The sequence below is a fragment of the Acomys russatus genome, chromosome 4, assembly GCF_903995435.1.
Source record: "Acomys russatus chromosome 4, mAcoRus1.1, whole genome shotgun sequence".
NCBI lineage: Eukaryota > Metazoa > Chordata > Mammalia > Rodentia > Muridae > Acomys > Acomys russatus.
The window spans coordinates 19,906,179-19,913,965 of record NC_067140.1 but is presented as its reverse complement, the minus strand read 5'-3'; positions in this window follow the sequence as shown (position 1 = coordinate 19,913,965).

Sequence of the window (7,787 nt, the reverse complement as noted above, 5' to 3'; positions counted from 1 at the left end):
CTATCAAGAACTACCAACCATGGGGCAGGAGAGATGGCTTCATGAGAAAGAGCCCTGACTGCTCTGGCAGCACTTGGTTTGGCTTCCCCCACTTAGCAGGCTGCTCACAACTGTGTATAACTCCAGCTCTGGGGGATCTGGCACTCTGTTCTGGACTCCGCAGGCACTGCACTCATGTGCACATACCCACACAGTCACACAGACACACAGTGTAAAAATACAAACAATTCTTTAAAAAAGAAAAAAAATTCAATAGAAACAGAAGAGCCTAGGGTTAGATACGTGTTGAACTACTATTCTAATGAGAAACCCAAACCCATCCTTTTATCTTGCCTATTTATCTTTTCCATATTTCTTTTCATTAATATGTTTTAATTAATTGTCAGAGTTAATTTCACTTAATTAGTTGTGGCCTATTTGAATGGTACATCCCTTGAATGCATGCCCAGGTATTTACTGCATGCCTATGCTGTTGAATGACAGTCACATTCTTCATAAGGATTAAACCTCATCAGCCTTCTCAAAGCCATCTTGGGATTGTTCTGGCCCCAGGAGACAAAGACAAAAATCAACATCATCCCATTACCCGATCATCTTTGGCAAGAGGCAGCATGATTTTGCGTTCACAGGAAGGAATGTTGCCTTTGTGGCGCAAACCGGGCCCAGTGAACCTGCTTACCTGCCAACCCCTTCTCCACTCATATGAGTCAGAGGGAGCCCGCCATGTTGTTCCCCTTGCTGGATTTGGCACTAGACAAACAGGCACAGAAGTGTCTGGGACCTTAGATGTGTCTAGACACAAATGACTCAGAAGCCCCTTCCCCAGAATGTTCTAGGTCACACAGGAAACCTTAGGGGGAAGAAGGCTGTCTTCTCCGTGCAGTCCCAGCAGGGCAAAGCCATAATGGCAGCTATAAACACTCTCAGAATTCCTTCTCTCTCCTCCTGTAGGAAAGAAACGAAGAGTCACCAGCATGAAGAAGTCTTCTTCAGAAAAAGATTAGAGCCTTCCACTGTTTTTAAAAAGAAATCAATCTAATTCCCTCGCACACTCTCTACCTCTTCTCCTTGCCATGCTGTCCTGCCCAGGATCAAGACATCTCTCATAAGTAAACACCACTTCTCAACTCACCGTTGGGTGTTTTCTGAAATGATGAGATAATGAAAATGCCCCAGGGGTGTGTGGCTAAAAGCAGACCATCATTGAATACAGTTAAAAGGTCTACAGCTATTATGATAGGCCCCTTTAATATTCAGATCTTATTTAAATAAGCAAGACAGACCTGCACCAGGCCCTCTGCCTATAGCCTACAGCTTTCAGGTTAGTGCTTCTATGGGACTCCTGACTGTGTGAACGGGTGGGTCTCAGATTCTTGTGCCTTCTCTTGGGGCCGTTTTATTTTTCTGTTGGCTTGCCTTGTCTAATTTTGATATGATGGTTTCTGTTTTATTTTATTAAAGTATATTTTGTTATGTTCTGTTGTTATGTCTTAGAAACCTGTTTTTTGTTTTTGTTTGTTTGTTTGTTTTGCTTTGTTTTTCCCTAATAAAAGTCAGAAAAGGAGTGGATCTGGATGGGAGAGGAGGCGAGGAGGAACTGAGAGGAGTGGGGGGGAGGGAAACTATATTCAGATTATAGTGTATTAGCAAAGAACCTATGGTTAATAAAAAAAAATATGCAAGTAAGCATAAAACATAAATAAAAATGTAAATAATGAACATATAGCAACAAAAGAATAAGAATTATGGGGACTGGGCCAAAGGCTACATTGAGTGGCTTTATGGGAAGAACAGAGGAAGATGTAAAGTTTGCCATGAAGACAGTAGTTACCAATATAGTACACTGGAAATTGCTAATAAAATAGGAGTTGGGTATTAACCTTACTACTATAATTGGGAGGAGGAGAAGGAAATAGAGACTGGAGATGATGAATAGGTTGATTACCCTATAAATATGTAAGTTTTGTGAGAAGATGGCTATATTAGATGCAAATGTAGATACAACAAAATGTCAAAAAAAAAAAAAAAAAGAAAGAAAGAAAAAGAAAAAGCAAGATGCCATAATTGGCAGTTATTGGAGTCTCCCCTGGTGCCTTGAACAGAGGACTCTCTCGGGTCGGCTTCTCTGAACCATGAACAGCGAGAAGGAACTGCTTCACATCCATAGCAGCTTGCTACAAAACACAGTTCTGGCTCCAGAAGACCTGGCCATGGCTGTTTCAAAAGCTTATGGCTGGCTTTTTTGGTCATCATAAACAGTCATTTTCACCTAGGCTGGAGGGAGAGCCGGTGCCCTGGTGGCCCAGCAGAAGGCCTATGATTGATGCAAAATATGAGGGATTGTACTGGTATTGGTGCAATATGTCAGATTCCTTTTCTGGCTACATAACCAGGTTCTCTAGCTTACGTTTCAAACCAGCTGGGAGATGCTCCTCTGCTGTCCCTTCACATTACAACTGCTGTTATGTCATCAACAGACTTCTCTTGAGTGATCTTTTCTCAAATCTTTAACCTTTATCAAAGTAGACGGCGCTGGTGACACAAAGAGGTCTGTCATGTGGCAGCAACAGCAGCAGAGGCAGGAGAAGGAAGAAGAGGAAGAGGAGCAGGAGGAGTAAGAAGAGGAAGAGGGCAACTGACATCTCAAAGAGTGACCAGGGAAACATCCATGATGAGACAACAAAGAATAAATAACAAAGAGTAGGGAGAAGGAGTAGGGCTTCCTCAAGACCCAGCTACTCCACTCCTTGGGATATACCCAAAAGATGCTCCACCACACAACAAGGACATATGCTCAACCATGTTCAAAGCAGCTTTATTCATAATAGCCAGAACCTAGATGTCCCTCAGTCAAAGAATGGATAAAGAAACTGTGGTACATTTACACTATGGAATACTACTCAGCTATTAAAAATGAAGAAATCCTGAAATTTGCGGGCAAATGGATGAAACTAGAAATGATCATCCTGAATGAGTTAACCCAGACCCAGAAAAATACACATGGCATATACTCACTTATAATTGAACACTAGCCCAACAGAGATGTCCCCTCAAAGTCTTCACTTAGCCGGAGATTGGGATAGATATTGGGACTTCCTATTGGAACTCTAGGTGAGAGAAGTAAGGAAGAATGGGGAAATAGAAGGATCCAGAGGGTTCCAGAAACCTACAAGAAGATCATTAAGGCTGGCGGATCTGGACCCAGGCGGGTCAGCTCAAACTACTGTACCAAGCAAGGCCAATGCATGCAGTAAACCTAGAACTCCTATCCAGATCTAGCCAATGGACAGCACATTCTCCACAATTGTGTTGAGGGCAGAGACTGACTCAGACATGAACTCTGGTGCCCCTTCTTTGACCAATTCCTCTTGGTGGGAAGGCCTGGTGACACTCAGAGGAAGAGTAAGCAGACTACCAAGAAGAGACCTGATAGGCTGTGATCTTATAGTGGGGGATGAGGTTCCCTTCTGTCACAGACCTAGAGGAGAGGAATAGGATGAAAGAGGGAAGGAACAGGGAGAAAGCAACAGAGGCCAGGATGAGACGTAGAAAGAAAAACTGTGATGGATCAGAAATGAACAACCAGGCCCCACTCATGGGACTCATTCCATGAAGCTGCCAAGACATAGGGGTCAGGGCCTTAGTAGTCTAAGCCCAAGAACTATAATAACAGATGTTGCCAGGGACTAAAAAGTCTCAACACTCAAGGTCAGAGAGCTGTGACAGTAGCAAGGGTCCCAGCATCTGAGGCCTCTTCAGAAACTACAGTCCAAGAGGCATACATAGCTTGCAGCCACTGATGGCCTCTCACTGCTTTTGGAAGATGAGGATTGCAATAGCCGCAGAGTGCGAGTGGCTAAAGGCCAGAGAAGTAAGCCTCTAACATAAGCTCACAGAGCCATGACTGTCTGGCGTCTAGTGTTGGCCCTGATGCTCAGAGACTGGACTTGTAAGCTTCTGGGTCTGCCTGTCCAGTCCCCTGCACCTCAGGTTCTCAACAGCTGGGGCCTGCCAGCATCAGCAACAGATGGACCTCAGCCAGCTGATTGGTGACAAGAGGATCTAACAAGAGTGCTGGGGATGCGTGTCAGGAGCTCTGTGGCCTGGGAATAACACCAACACATGGTTATGTACACACATTTTCAAGAGAGGGTCCGTGGTTGAGATTCCCCGGCCCACACCCCGTCACACAAGGTCAGTCATCTATTCACTCAAGCCTCCCAAATTGACACCACCACTGCATCCACATCTCACCAAACCCATATTGAACAACCAATAAATGAAACCCAGCCTGGACACTGGTTCAAGCATCCCTGTGCTAACCCATGGTACCGTACTCTCTGGCAGAAAGAAAACAGAGAAAATGACTAACACATCTGCATTTAGTGGTACCCAGTTGGAACAAGAAATGGTAAAAGGGAAATGTGGTTCCAACTAAAGAGCAATGCTGAGACGAGCTGGCCAGATGTTCATCACGCCAGTGAGACACAGGGTAAGCCGTTCCGTCCTTCATTTGGGCTTGGCTTATACACACATGCGAGGGTAACTGACTGAGGATAAAATATACTTTAGCACAATTCGGGGGGGGGGGGAGCGGAGTGTTTCTTCCCTTGAGACTGAAGATCTCAAACATATATACTCCACACCAAGCCATTTCACAGAGAACACATCCTTTATCAGGACACACCCAAACCAGCAATATGGGTTTCTGCAGGCTCAGTAACAGCTAACAAAAGAAACAGAGTTCAAGGTTCACTGATTAGCACAGTGGCATGCAAAAAGCAGATTCCAGTTAGGAGCTTCACGTGACTTATTTTGGCTGTGAGCAGTGACGGAGAGAGGGTGAATTGGCCATCTCACTGAACATCTAGAAGCAAGGTCTTTACAGCAGAGAGTGATGGAGAGATGGCTCAGTGGTAAAGAGTGAGGAGTGCTGCTCCAGAGGACCCAGGTTCAGTTCCCAGGCCCCATGTAGGGGAACTTACATTTGCCTACAGCTCCAGCTCCAGGGCATGGGACGTCTCTGGCCTCCACAAGCATGGAGGCCACATTCAGATGTGCATACCTACTTACCTACCTGCCTAGTTACCTACCTACCTACCTACACACACACACACACACACACACACACACACACACACACACTAATAAAACAAATCATTAAAAATATACAATGATATTAGAAGTGCGACATCAGTGCTAAATTCGGCTAGAAACAGCACCGGGCATATAAGCTTGAAGACCCAAGTTTGGTCCCTGGGAATCACATAAAATCTGCATGCAACCAGGTGAGTGGCGCACACCTTTAATCCCAGCACTTGGGAGGCAGAGGCAGACAGATCTCTGTGAGTTCGAGGTCGGCCTGGTCTACAAAGTGAGTCCAGGACAGCCAAGGCTACACAAAGAAACCCTGACTCTGGAAAGTAAAAAAAAAAAACAGACAAACAAACAAAAATCTGGATACTTTGGTGTGGATTTGTAATCCCAGCAATCCTAGGGTGAAATGGGAAACAGAGACAGGAGACAAGGCTAGAAGCTGATGGACAGGCTAGCTTGGAGTACAACTGGGCCGAAACAACATGAGACCCTGCCTCAGCCAAGTGGAAACAGAGAACTGGCCATGGCACCTGTAAGACACGCACACAACAACACATAACATGAACATGTAAAAACAACATAGCATCAGCAGTACTCGGTTGTGGACCTGAGTTTTGTGTGTGAGAGGATGTGCCACTGCTATCACCATCTCCACAGTGCTGGGGCTGTCACCTGGTTTCTGCCTGTTGGGGATGAAACCAGGGCCCTGGGCATGCCAGACAAGCATTCTGACAACCGACCTATATCCCCAGCCCATTCATTTTTATTACAATGAGTTTTCCCGTTCTAAACAGCTCAAAGTAAAATAATTTGTCAAATGTTTTAGTTTTTTTTTTTTCCAAGACAGAGTCTCTCTGTGTAACCTTGGCTGTCCTGGACTTACTTTGTAGACCAGGCTGGCCTCAAACTCACAGAGATCCGCCTGCCTCTGCCTCCCGAGTGCTGGGTAATTTGTCAATGTTTAGTCAAAATATAATGCCTCGTTCTATACAAGCAGAATAATTGTTACTTGTAAGTGTGACTTAATTAGTAAAGTGAGCATGTGTGTTCACTAAATGGGGTGAGGTGGGGGGTGGGGGCTGTCATGTAGGGAAACTTTCTTATGTTAGTTGTCTGCACTTGAACCTGAAGCTCACAAGTCTGCAGCTCCAGGGAAAACCTTACAGTCAGGCTGGGCATTATGTTCTGTTTTAAAGATGATTAAAAAAAAAAAAGTAAATAAAAATCAAGATATAAAGTAAACTAGTTATAAGAAGTGGAGTGATTCTACCTGTCAGGCTTGTAGTCCCCTCACGGAGGGAGAAAGCACTACAGAGCCCTGGGCAGCCAAGAGAAGGAACAGTGCTAGCGGATTAAAGATTTGCCAAACTGTATTTTTTTTTTTTCTAATCTATTTTTGGGTTCTGCTGAGCAAAAAGCTCCCGCACTTTCTGAACCTGAACTCTGAACATCCTCCGTCTAGTTTGCTATAAAAAGAAAATTCTTTAATAATAAAAGAAAAATAGCTCTGGCATGAGAGTTTAAAGTGCCCCCCTCCCACCCACCCCCACCCCCCGCTGTTCACAGCCCCTCACTTCCTGGCTGAACTAGCACAAACTAGTGAGTGGCAGGGAGGAGACAGAAGTGGATCTTTATCTTTAGTCAAGGTCTGAACCAGGGTGAAGAAAGTGTGCACACCAGGACCACAGGCACAGGAAGCACATGACGGGGTTGGTGGTGGGGCGGGGGGGGGGGGGGGAGCCAGAGGGAGGAAAGAGGACACTTCCACATTTGTCAAAAGTTCAAAAACCTCAGGGATTTCACCTTCAAAGCCGAGGTTTGCACTGTGTCTCAGAAGCTGTATCTGTCTGTGAAGGTGGGAGCCCACTTCCTGCTTGCTGCTGGGTAACAAAAACTTCCTTTGGCGGGCCACATCAAAGCTTTATCGTCCGAGTGTCTGTCCTTCCATGGCCCATCGCCTCCAGCTCCTTTACCAAACCCTCCACACATTGGAGATGCCAGCAAACGCCACAGGCCACGAGCCAGTTGGATGCTTTGTTTGTTATTTTATTGTTCTCACTCTCTTATTTACTTCAGAAATGAAAAACAAATAATAAGAGTCGAGAACAATCTCTGCACTTTTTTGTTAAAGCCCCGAAACTCTAGAAGGAAGCCCCCCACAGTCTCAAAAGACTGCGTGATAGAACACACAGCGCAGTGGTTCCTCCATCTTGTGTTCTTGATAAAGCTACCTTAGGGTTTAACTAGATTTTAATCTCCTTGATGGAGAATCCTGTGAAAAATTACCCAGCTCTATTCTAGGAATCCAAGGTCAAGATAATTTATCTTAGCTCCTGTTAAATTGCTTACTTGTACAACCCCTCACCCCCACCCTTGCAGCTGCCAAGGGAGAAACTAGCCTGTGGTTTTCACCTTTAAAAGACTCCTTACCCTAAACACCCTGTTGCTACACTTGAGTCCCAACACCTGAGTGTAGTCCCAGCCAGCTGGAATACAGACTTTAATTGGCTGTAAACTGTGTCTGAGTGGTCACCTGTGGGGGCTTTTCCCATAATAACTGGGAAAGGTAAAGTGACCAAGTCCTGGCCTGGGGATCCGTGAGCACACTGGTTCCTCCGGAGTGCTAAACATTGCTAGTCTGAACTCTTTGGTCTCTAAATGGGTAATCTCAACTACTGGAGAGACTACAC